General features: G+C 43.8%; 1 non-coding gene across 1 annotated transcript; it reads left to right on the plus strand.

Annotated features, from left to right (window-relative positions):
- The first annotated feature begins 892 nt into the window (after positions 1-892).
- On the plus strand, positions 893-975 carry trnal-cag (transfer RNA leucine (anticodon CAG)). Its single transcript has one exon. It is a non-coding gene; the product is annotated as a tRNA-Leu (tRNA).
- The last annotated feature ends 12,224 nt before the right edge of the window (positions 976-13,199 follow it).

A 13,199-nucleotide genomic window follows, 5' to 3' on the forward strand; every position in this document is an offset into this window, starting at 1 on the left:
GCACACTGATTCAGGTCAGCGTAGTTCAGATAATTTACCTTCGTGCTGAATGGTTGTCCTGTGAAGCTGATGTGATTTCTTCTGTGACGTTGTTCTGATGGGAAAGTGGGGAGTGACTGGAATCACCGTCATAGAAGGAAGTTCGGGGCGGCAGTTTCACCTCTCTGAGAACATTGATCAACCTGTTACTGATTTCTTCAAACTTTGCCTCAAGCCCGACCCCGCCGAAAATCAACCATGAATGGAATGGCGCAGCGGAATCGTGCTGGGGCCATAACCCAGACGTCGACGGATCGAAACCATCCTCTGCTATTTATTTTCTCACTCACGCCAAAAGCAAACAAGTAGCTGTCACCCAGCAGCACATCTGCCTTTTTCTTTATTAGTATCAAAGTTTTGCGTTCAGTCTTATCCACTCTTTGATACCTGTTCTTCAGCTACCTTCAGTACAGTCGAGGTGACTAAGTTGACTTCTCCCAGAATCTCTTCTACCGCCTCTACTGGATGAACGTTCTCCTGTTTGGACACTGAGGGGGTTCTTCGGCAACTTGTCTGTGAAAGCAGCACCGGAAGCAGCTGTGGAGAGAGATTCCAGTCGCCAGGATGCAACTCTCCAATTGGATACTTCACGTCGCTCAGATCTTAGACTCTCAATACCTTCGTGTGAGGAACAGGTTGAGCGGGAATTCGGTCCTTGTTGATTGGAGCAAACTGATCAATGCAGCAATGAGAAGCTCCTTAACCCCCAGCGGCTTGGAGAAGGACGGCACTCAGATTCAGGACTCTGGCTGTCGTTCAAAAATAGTAAAAGCATATCTTGTTTGAAATGAAGTGATGATGAAGATATAATTTAAATCGAGTTGTGCACAGATCTTTGTTTGGACGCCAACACATCAGGATGGCCGAGCGGTCTGAGGCTCTGCGTTCAGGTTGCAGTCTCTTCTGGAGGCGTGGGTTCGAATCCCACTCCTGATATTGACTTTTCCTCAACGAGGTTTAAATTTCCCCCGCAAGATTTTCAACCTCAGGAAGATCCAATCCCTCCCATTCAATGGAAAAACGTTGGTCTCAGGACATGAGATTCCTGATTAAATACGCTCAACAATACCCTTCAGGCAGAAGCCCAGTTAATGACTCGATAATCTGCTTTAATGACTCTGGTTGAGGAATTAAAATTGACCACAGGGCTCCGGGTAAAATTCGTCTTCTCTTGTAGTACATCGTCTGGCTGGTTGGATTGTTCACATCCGTCCGAGACGGGAAGTTGGGAACTCGGTTTCTATTGTGATTTATTTCTCTATAAAGCTTTCTTAACGTTTTGGCCCCCAGTAAGGTATTACTGGATATCGTTATATCTCTATATTGCCCCTCTGTGTGGTACTACTGGGTGACGTTTGCAGTCCAGATTTGACAAAGGGTCCCCTCTGGACTCGAAACATTAGCTCTTTTCTCTCCCTACAGATGCTCTCAGACTTGCTGAGATTTTAAAGTATTTTCTCTGTGGTTCCCTATTTGTGACCTTTACATTGTTGTAATTTGTCATGCTGTCTCCTTCATTCCTGGGACTAATGTCGGGATGAGACTGCAATAGAGATTCTGATAGGTGTTTGCATCAAAGCAAACAGGATCGTGCGTTATGTTTACTTTTCGCGTGAGGAAGAATGTATATTTTGCTTTCGTGCTGAATGGTTGTTCTGTGAAGGTGATGTGATTTCTTTTGTGACGTTGATCTGATGGGAAAGTGGGGAGTGACTGGCATCACCTTGACAGAAAGAAGTTCGGGCAGAAGTTTCATTACCCTGGGAACGTTGACTAACTTTAGAGACCAAGATCAATCGACCTTTAGCTAAAACAAGAAGATAGTGCCTCAGTACCCCCTGGATAGGTCCCAGATAGGGTGCATATCCTGAATGTCGGAGTGCACCTGAAAGGGACAACCAGGAACAGAAATTTAGAAGTCCAGAAAATGGCAATTAGGGTAATCCTCTTGCTCTGAAACACGGTCAAGAGAGATGAAGCAAAGGGGCGAGAGTGGAAGAGATTAAAAGAGGCAAAACAACTCCTGGATAAGAGAGGCTTATCAGAACGGAGGGATCTCAATTTTTGTTAGAGTACCTAAAACCCGATGGAATAGACATCCAAGGTCTCGGTGGATAAATGAGTGTGTGTGTGTTTAATAAGGATTTGTGAATTTCCTTTTGATGTTTCAAGTTTTTAAAATGTTGTATTTTGCAAAACCGAGTTTCACATCAATTAGAAGTTATAAACGGCAGGTAGAAATGTGACCAATATTATGAGGTAGTAAATCAGTATGTTCAGAACTAAATTGGTCACAGCATAAACACAAAAAGAGATTTTACTCGGGAGCAGTCAGAGCTCTGTGCAGGAAAGTACTTTGAAACTAACCCGTTGAAATTGACACGGCACAGCGCCACCCGGTTCCTAGTGCCCGAAGACTCAAAAGATAGTCAGGAGCAAGAAAAATGATGTTTAGACTGTTAAATACATGGTAGAAGGAGCTTTCGGGAATAAAGACATTAGACCAGAAGTTAGATTAGGAGAATTACTTTCAGTATCAGGAAATTAGAATCTGATGGCAGGGAAATAGTTAATAAAATTCGATGCAGGAAAAATTAGGATATTAAAACTAATCGATAGCACAGAGGCAGTTTTGGTGAAACTACCAACTAAAACCAGGTAAAAGGTAAAGAAAAGATCGTTCAGAATTTGGGTGAACATGTAGTTGAATTAGAGAAGCATGGAGTCTGGAGCAAAAAGAATTATATCAGAACTAAAACATCTGACCCAGCTAAATAATAACCAAGGGATTATGATAATCCATAGGCAACTTTCGGCAGGAACGAAGAAACGTAATCAGCAAGGATTGTATATGGGATGGTATGATAATGACAAAATGTAATTACTGCAGAGAAAACCTAGCAAACGATGATGTAATTCTGAAAGGTTATGCAGGATTGTGGAGAAGTGACAAACTTATTGTCCCAATTAGTGAGGGAGTATATAGTTTAAAAGATGTTGGGATGACCCGGGGACATAAAATTAGCCTAACAGTGTTCAGAGACTCTATCACCGCAATGATACCGTGCCGGAGGGTAGACCATACCCCCAAACCGGTTGGACAAGGAAAAAAGGAATGTTGTACGAAATTAATGATTGACCCGGGCTATGGATTTGGAAAAAATATGAACCAAAACTTTCCCGATACAGTGAAGGGAGTTCTCTGGATAAATTGAAAACCCCAGACAATGGACAGGCTTTAGAGGAAAGGAATGTTTGGCTATGAGTGTCAGGGAATTACTGCACTCACTTGCATGATGTGATGAAGTAGAGTGGGATGACAGTGAATTAAAACCTGTTAGCAGCATTGATAGGACAGATGATGAAGTTAAAATGTCGTGTTCAGAACTTACCTTTCATAAGAATCCTGTCATAATCAGAAATAAAGAAATTGAAGTGAAGGCAGTAGCAAGATCCGAAATGCATCAGGGTAAGTTTCAACCAGATTGGACCACTGAGCGAGCAAAAGAGGAGGAGTTTGAGATTCTTCGAATCTCACTCAGGGGTGCAATGATGGAGGAGGAGGCTTAACCGGCCTTAATTATATGATGTACAGAAATAAGCAACAACCAAGCCAGCAAAAAAAACAAAAAGAAAGAGATGGTGGCAAAGGACATCCGGAGGTCCTGGAGAGGGCACTTCTGGAGTATCCAAACAAGAATAGAAAATACAAATGAACAAATAGGGCCCTCTCCAACCTTGACCTATTCGTTTGATTTTTCAGATGGATAGAATGATACAGACATATTTGTTTGGAAGGAGAAATAGGACTACAATCAAGAGGGATACAAGGATCGGTTGAAAGAAGGAATGGAAGAAGCTAGGACTCAGAGTAAGCAAGATTGGTTTAAATGGGGGGCAACAATGTTAATGGGGATTTCCGTGATTAGTTTCGGAATATTAGTATTCTAATTGCATTAGGGGAATCAGGTGAAGTAATGGGATATGGAAAAATAGATACCAGCTTCAATCAGATAAAACACATAATAAAAATAAGAATAAGCAAATGTTTAAATATAACGGAAGAAATCATCAATTTCCAAGACATCCAGGAGATAGGGCTCAACAGCAGTATGTTAGAATCAAGCAACAGTGTCAGTAACAACATGTTCAGTAGAATGTTGGGAGCACTTGCAAGCAGCCTGGGATACGTCCTAAAATTGTCAGATCGGTTAAAGATTTTTAGACAGTATTCGGGGAAAACTAATGATACTAACTGGGACCCCGAGAAAGGGCAAGTTAAGATAAGAAATGCGTTGCAAAACAAAACCACAAGTAGGAGTAATTTGGGAAACGATTTGATAGAAGTGGGCTTAAAAATTAAAGAAACATTTAAAACAGCAATTAAAATGATAGCAAGTCCATTTAAATGGGTTTGGACTATGTTAACCTTGGTTCTAAACAATTGGTACTTGTTTGTATCAATTTCGGGAGGGGTAATTGTCGCAGCATTGCTGTGGAAATTGGGAAATTTTAAATTATGTCAAAACCTATGTTGCAAATGTTGAAATAAAATTGCTCAACGGAAAGAGAGAGAAATGATACAAATGGCTACATATTTGAGCACAGTATGAAGTCTTACAACACCAGGTTAAAGTCCAACAGGTTTGTTTCGATGTCACTAGCTTTCGGAGCGCTGCTCCTTCCTCAGGTGAATGAAGAGGTCTGTTCCAGAAACACATATATAGACAAATTCAAAGATGCCAAACAATGCTAGGAATGCGAGCATTAGCAGGTGATTAAATCTTTACAGATCCAGAGATGGGGTAACCCCAGGTTAAAGAGGTGTGAATTGTCTCAAGCCAGGACAGTTGGTAGGATTTTGCAGGCCAGATGGTGGGGGATGAATGTAATGTGACATGAATCCCAGGTCCCGGTTGAGGCCGCACTCATGTGTGCGGAACTTGGCTATAAGTTTCTGCTCGGCGATTCTGCGTTGTCGCGGGTCCTGTGGGCCGCCTTGGAGAACGCTTACCCGGAGATCAGAGGCTGAATGCCCTTGACTGCTGAAGTGTTCCCCGACTGGAAGGGAACATTCCTGCCTGGTGATTGTTGCACGATGTCCGTTCACGATGCGCGATGAACGGACATCGCGCAACAATCACCAGGCAGGAATGTTCCCTTCCAGTCGGGGAACACTTCAGCAGTCAAGGGCATTCAGCCTCTGATCTCCGGGTAAGCGTTCTCCAAGGCGGCCTTCAGGACCCGCGACAACGCAGAATCGCCGAGCAGAAACTTATAGCCAAGTTCCGCACACATGAGTGCGGCCTCAACCGGGAACTGGGATTCATGTCACATTACATTCATCCCCCACCATCTGGCCTGCAAAATCCTGCCAACTGTCCTGGCTTGAGACAATTCACACCTCTTTAACCTGGGGTTACCCCATCTCTGGATCTGTAAAGATTTAATCACCAGCTAATGATCGCATTCCTAGCATTGTTTGGCATCTTTGAATTTGTCTATATATGTGTTTCTGGAACAGACCTCTTCATTCACCTGAGGAAGGAGCAGCGCTCCAAAAGCTAGTGACATCGAAACAAACCTGTTGGACTTTAACCTGGTGTTGTAAGACTTCGTACTGTGCTCACCCCAGTCCAACGCCGGCATCTCCACATCATACATATTTGAGGAACGTAAATGACAAAGCCAGGAAGAAACCTTCTCGAGTTAGGAATAAACCGAAGTATCAAATGATTACTGAGCAGTGAAACCTTCGGTCACACATCTCTGACTGGACATGAGGCCTGGACACCAGCTGATGGATGATCTGAGTTCTCCACGGGACGTGTACTACATGATGGATATTTTAAGGGTCACGGCAGACAGCAGCGACTGACGAGGAACCCCCACAGTTTACGAGACAATAGTATTAAGACATTTTTGTTTGTTTGAGCTTGATGTTGAGGCGGGAAATTTACAACCAATGTATTAAACGAAGTTCCCTTGAGGCATCATGATAGTTATTTTTAAAAATGTTGTGTATCTTATTAAGAATTGTTATGTATGCATGAAAAATAATTTGATATGGCTTGAGATAACAGATGCCAACTGATAAGGAACAAATGCTGGATTTTGGTAGTTGATTTTAGTTAGAGGGAGACTTACAGCACTAAACTACAACAGGCGGCAGATAGCTGGGCAATAGAACAATTGGAACTAGGATAGCATTGGATGCTGTCAAAAGCATGAATTATTCTAAAGAACAAGTGACATCTACAGATACAATTGACATGCTTAGAACTAAACGCAACAGCACAGAATCTGACAGAGTTAATTAGAACTTGAGACAGGAGCACAACTTGTCATACAATAGCGAAAACCAGCAGGGAATCTCAGTATGTCTGATGATGACGGAGCTAAAGCTGCTCATCAGTTTAAACACATCTTGTTTACTCAACAATCACAAAGGGTGAGAGTTTTCTGTAAAATTGGACTGTTTTAATACAAATGAGTTAAACAAGGGTTCACTTAAAATGTAGTAAGGGTAATCTCGTGGGTAATTTACCAAAGTACCAGCACATATCATATCACGGGGAATATTGATGTTGCTAATACCATGTGTGATTCATATACTCTCATTATTGGTCACAATTGCTGGCTTACAAAGCACTCTGTTAAACCAGGAAAGGATGTGTTGATATTATATTTTGTCTTTCAAATTGTGATTGCTAAAACATATGTAAAGCTGTAACACACAAACTGTTTGTGTGATTAGTTGCAATTCAAAGTGTTAAGATAAGGCTTCCTTCTGTAACTTTGTACTTGACAACAGGGAAGAATAATGTTTATATGGAAGCCGATAAAGTGATAATTCGATGTGAAGAAAGTGGGCTCAATTGAGTTGGACCCCCACCAGTTGGATGTATTAAATGTGTTGCTCCTTATAATAGAAACAGGGTTGCCAACTACTCTTGGCTGGTTAAGTGGCGACTGTTATAAGGGCAAATATACGCTTCATGTGTTTCAAGAGATGATATCGGAGGAAAGGGATTTTGAAGAGACATGGCAGTCAGTTACAATAGCATGTCTATATTAATGGTTCCGGACGTACTTGGTTCAGGGGCATGTTAGTTACCCATGGGAGAAAATCAGGGTTAGAAGTGGGGTCAAAGACACCTTTTAAATTGATGATGCACGGGAGTAAGTGGTTAATACATGATATAGTCGTTTACGATACCAATGAGGAACATAAATATATTAAGGTAAAAAATATTAAGGTAGATAAGTCCCCAGGGCCTGATGGGATCTACCACAGAATACGGAAGGAGGCTGGAGAGGAAATTGCTGAGGCCTTGACAGAAATCTTTGGATCCTCGCTGTCTTCAGGTGATGTCCCGGAGGACTGGAGAATAGCCAATGTTTTTCCTCTGTTTAAGAAGAGTAGCAAGGATAATCCAGGGAACTACAGGCCGGTGAGCCTTACTTCAGTGGTAGGGAAATTACTGGAGAGAATTCTTCGAGACAGGATCTACTCCCATTTGGAAGCAAATGGACGTATTAGAGAGAGGCAGCATGGTTTTGTGAAGGGGAGGTCGTGTCTCACTAACTTGATAGAGTTTTTCGAGGAGGTCACTAAGATGATTGATGCAGGTAGGGCAGTGGATGTTGTCTGTATGGACTTCAGTAAGGCCTTTGACAAGGTCCCTCATGGTAGACTAGTACAAAAGGTGAAGTCACACGGGATCAGGGGTGAGCTGGCAAGGTGGATACAGAACTGGCTAGGTCATAGAAGGCAGAGAGTAGCAATGGAAGGATGCTTTTCTAATTGGAGGGCTGTGAGCAGTGGGATCAATGCTGGGACCTTTGCTGTTTGTAGTATATATAAATGATTTGGAGGAAAATGTAACTGGTCTGATTAGTAAGTTTGCAGACGACACATAGGTTGGTGGAATTGCGGATAGCGATGAGGACTGTCAGAGGATACAGCAGGATTTAGATTGTTTGGAGACTTGGGCGGAGAGATGGCAGATGGAGTTTAATCCGGACAAATGTGAGGTAATGCATTTTGGAAGGTCTAATGCAGGTAGGGAATATACAGTGAATGGTAGAACCCTCAAGAGTATTGAAAGTCAAAGAGATCTAGGAGTACAGGTCCACAGATCACTGAAAGGGGCAACACAGGTGGAGAAGGTAGTCAAGAAGGCATACGGCATGCTTGCCTTCATTGGCCGGGGCATTGAGTATAAGAATTGGCAGGTCATGTTGCAGTTGTATAGAACCTTAGTTAGGCCACACTTGGAGTTCAATTCTGGTCGCCACACTACCAGAAGGATGTGGAGGCTTTAGAGAGGGTGCAGAAGAGATTTACCAGAATGTTGCCTGGTATGGAGGGCATTAGCTATGAGGAGCGGTTGAACAAACTCGGTTTGTTCTCACTGGAATGAAGGAGGTTGAGGGGCGACCTGATAGAGGTCTACAAAATTATGAGGGGCATAGACAGAGTGGATAGTCAGAGGCCTTTCCCCGGGGTAGAGGGGTCAATTACTGGGGGGCATAGGTTTAAGGTGAGAGGGGCAAGGTTTAGAGTAGATGTACGAGGCAAGTATTTTACGCAGTGGGTGCCTGGAACTCGCTACCGGAGGAGGTGGTGGAAGCAGGGACGATAGGGACATTTAAGGGGCATCTTGACAAATACATGAATAGGATGGGAATAGAGGGATACGGACCCAGGAAGTGTAGAAGATTGTAGTTTAGTCGGGCAGCATGGTCGGCACGGTCTTGGAGGGCCGAAGGGCCTGTTCCTGTGCTGTACATTTCTTTGCTCTTTGTTCTTTGTTCTATAAGGCAATTTGGATGCAACAGGAATGGGACACTCGACTGCCAGTGACAGATAAACAACCTTTTTGGTTACTGATGTATTGAGTGGCTTACTGATCCTAAGGGACATGAGGCAGCTTGTACGGTGCTGCTATCCCAAGGAGATAAAATGCTTTGGAGATAGTGTAATACACGAAAAATAGCTATTGTGTTACCTTTCTGAACAGCTGCCACTATAGTCCACGGTGATTACAATTAAGGAATGACCTGTCTGTCAACAGTGGTATTAGCGATGGATAAAATCACACGATGGGGTTGGGACACGATTTGAAAACAGGAAAATTGAATATTGATAACAGAGATTATGGGATACGATGGTGTAACATGAGTTGGATGATAATAATCAAAAGAATGGGGCCATGTTTCAAATGCCAAGAGGGGGTGTAATGCAAAAATTGAAAAATATGTCCCTTGAACAATGAAAGTAAGCCTGGAAAAGCCTGAGATTTTAAAAGAAAGGGAAAGGTCCGACAAAGGGTTAACAGCCGCAGCTTGTTTGAAATACAGATAGCTTCACAGGCATTAAAGAACACAGCTAGGGCCAACTCATCCTGTTTTTCAAGTGAAAAAGACATTCAATCAATTTAAATGTTTAAGTTATCTAAAAGGGAACAGTATTTCACACTTCTTTAGAAGTGCATTATTTTACAGAACAATTCAAAAAGGAACAGCCAGGATCTTAGGTTTAAATTGAGGGATAAATGTTAGGCGTGAAACCCTGCTGACGCCAGTTAAATATGAGACAACTGCTTTCCAGCACAAGAAACACATGAGGTGGCACGTTTATACCATAATTTACACATTTTTGACGGTAAAAACCTTTTAGCAAGTAATCAGCCCATAGGGTATAGGTCCAAGACAGATAAGGTTAGAATTACAGAGGGCGGCCTGCCTTTGACACCAGCTGACCCGTAAAAGTGCAGAGGCGAACTGCTTCGTTGAACACGAGTTCATAACCAGTATTGAGACTGAGAAAAACATCACTGGAGACAAATATCAGAAAAGTTGCTGACGAAGAAACAAATAAATTTATTACCTGCCAAACAAATGTATTACCTGTCAAGCAAAATAAGCCTGGGAGCTTGCATTAGCTACCGTCGGCAAGCAGCAGTTACATTTCAATAAAGGTCATGTAGAAACTTAGGCTGCGCAAAGGGCTCTATGAATGGTAATAATTCAGCATCCAGCGAGTCAGCTCTCATAGCTGCCCTCGGTCATGGAAAGGACTGAACACGGAAACCGAGCAGAACAGCGACTCCATCAGGAGAAAACCAAATGTTAAAGAAGAAAGATTGTCAAGGCAGTCCTGAAGGTCTAACAACTGACCAGGACGGTCCAAAGAAAAGGTCTTATTACTTTTCTGTAAAACAGTGATTTTATCTTTTAATTTGAAATTAAAACGAACTTAAATTGAGAACGTGAAAGAGTGGTTATTAGAAAGGTTACTTTACTCCACTTAGAAAAGCCGGACCCGTGAGTGAAGCTACTGAGTGGAAAGTAAACAGAATCTTCTCTGAAGACATGGGTTATACCGGCGGATAACTTGAAACCCTAGTTTGACCCGAATAACACCCAGCTAAGTCTGCACAGGATTCAGAGAGTGAGAATCCCTGTTCACCTGTTAGAATATCTTGACCCTTTTCTGGTATAGGGGGAATTCTAAGAATAGTGATGAGGTTTTCAGATCGCTCAGATCTTAGACTCTCAATATCTTCGTGTGAGGAACAGGTAGATCTGGAATTCGGTTCTCCTTGATTGGAGCAAACTGTCAATGCAGCAATGAGAAGCTCCTTAACCCCCAGAGGCTTGGCGAGGGATAGCAATCAGGTACAGGACTCTGGCTGGGGATTCAAAATAGGCAAAGCAAACCTTGTTTGAAATGAAATGACGATAAGATAGAATTTAAGTCGATTTGTGCACGGATCTTTTCTTCGACGCCAACGTGTTAGGGTGGCTGAGCGGTCTAAGGCGCTGCGCTCGGGGTTGTAGTCTCCTCTGCAGGCGTGGGTTCGATTCCCACTCCTGATATTAAGTTTTCCTCCACGAGGTTAAATTTCTGTAGCAAGATTTCCAACCCGAGGAAGATCCAATATCTTATATTCAATGTAAAAGCGTTGGGCTCAAGGACAGGAGATTCCTGCTTATATACGCACAGCAAGACCCCACAGGCAAAAGCCCAGTTAATGACTCGATAATCAGCCTCAGTGACTCTGATTGAGGAATTAATATTGATCCCAGGACTCCAGGGAAAATTCGTCTACTCTTGTTGTAAAAAGTCTGGCTGGTTGGATGGTTCACATCCGGCCGAGAGGGGAAGTTGGGAACTTGGTTTCTATTATGATTTATTGCTCGATAAAGTTTTATTTCCTTATTGGCCCCCTGTGAGGTATTACTGGATATCGTTATATATCTATATTGCCCCTCTGTGGGGTACTACTGGATAACGTTTCCAGTCCAGCTTTGACAAAGGGCCATCTGGACTCGAAACCTTAGCTCTTTTCTCTCCCTACAGATGCTGTCAGACCTGCTGAGATTTTACAGCATTTTATCTGTGGTTCCTTACTTGTGAGCTTTACAATGTTGTAATGTGTCGTGCTGTCTCCTTCATTCCTGGGACAAATGTCGGGATGAGACTGCAAGAAATATTCTGATAGGTATTTGCTGCAAAGCAAACAGGAACGTGCGTTATGTTTACTTTTGGTGTGAGGGAGAATGTAAATAGCAGAGAATACCCTCGATTCCTCGACCTGGGGGCAATGGCCCAGCACGCTTCCGCTGCGGCACTCTGCTCCTTAAACCAGGAGGTACGTCATTACTGCCCTGCGGGAACCACACAACTATTCACTTCCACATTTTTCTTTCAACAAGAACACACGTTTGAGCTCACTGATTCTGGTCAGCATAGTTCAGATACTTTACTTTCGTGCTGAATGGTTGTCTTGTGAAGCTGGTGTGATTTCTTCTGTGACGTTATTCTGATGGGAAAGTGGGGAGTGACTGGAATCACCTTTATTCGGGGCGGCAGTTTCACCTCTCTGGGAACATTGATCAACCTGTGTTATAAGCTGCCTGCTTACACTGTCATTAGACCCCATTAGGCTGGGGTCTAATGACAATCCCACAATCCTGTGGGTGTATGAGCTTCGCCAATGAGGGGGGGGGGGGGTGGAAGAAGTCATTAGCAGACTCCCTGTATAAATAAAGCTGGCCAGTTTGGAACCATCAGGAAAAAGTAAGCAGCAAGCGAGGTTGCTGCTGTTGTGTATGTATATGTTATGTAAATAAATGTTATTTCTTTGTATCCTTGAAACTCGTGTTGGATTCTTCGTGGCCCTCACAAAACTGGCGACGAGCGTTAAAGTGAATAGCTGTCTACACTGCTGAAGCCACCTCCCTGGATTTTTGATGGATACAGGTTGGAAGTTGTTTTCTAATGCACCATGCCTCTGTGCGGACGTTTGGATGTTTTTGATGCTGCGCTGGAAAGCTGGAACCAGTACGCACAACGGATGCGTTACTCTTCCCGGGCAAACAACATCACCGAAAACGAGCGCCAGGTGGTCATTTTGCTCACCGCCTGCGGGCCGCATACGTTTGGGGTGATTAGGAGCCTTACGTACCCAGCTGCGCCGGACACCCAAACCGTTTGATGAACTTGTGAATTTAGTGGGGCAGCATTTTAAGCCAACCCCATCCACGATAGTCCAACGTTACCGGTTTAATACCGCTGAGAGGACCCCAGGAGAATCCCTTGCCGACATTCTATCCATGCGATGCAGGATTGTGGAGTACTGTGACTATGGTGAGACCTTGTCCGAAATGTGACGCGACCGTTTGGTTTGCGGTATTAACAATGCGGCCACCCAGAGAAAGTTGTTAGCTCAGCCAACATTGACTTTTCAACAGGCCATTCAAATAGTATTGTCCCGAGAGAGCGCAGAACGAGGAGTGCAGGAGATACAGGGAATGGAAGTGCATGCCTTGGGGCGCAACACCTTCTGTCCAAAAACGTCCCCCTGCACTCCTGCCGTACCTTGGGCGAGACGACGTCCGGATCGACGCCAGTGGCCGTTGGACATTCCTCCCCGAAGGGAGCCTTCTCCAGAACCAATGGATGAGGAGCCATGTCCGTGTCAGACTTGTAGGCGCCAACGCCGTCGCGGATGCCGGTCCTGGGGGCACCAGAGGCGCCGTCGTTCTGACCGAAACTGGGACCAGCCCAGGGGACCTTCCATGTGGATGAACCTGTGGCGACTACTCCTGAGGACGTGGAGACAGAGGACCACTGCCTGCAGCTGCAT

The sequence above is a fragment of the Scyliorhinus torazame genome, chromosome 24 (genome assembly GCF_047496885.1).
Source record: "Scyliorhinus torazame isolate Kashiwa2021f chromosome 24, sScyTor2.1, whole genome shotgun sequence".
NCBI lineage: Eukaryota > Metazoa > Chordata > Chondrichthyes > Carcharhiniformes > Scyliorhinidae > Scyliorhinus > Scyliorhinus torazame.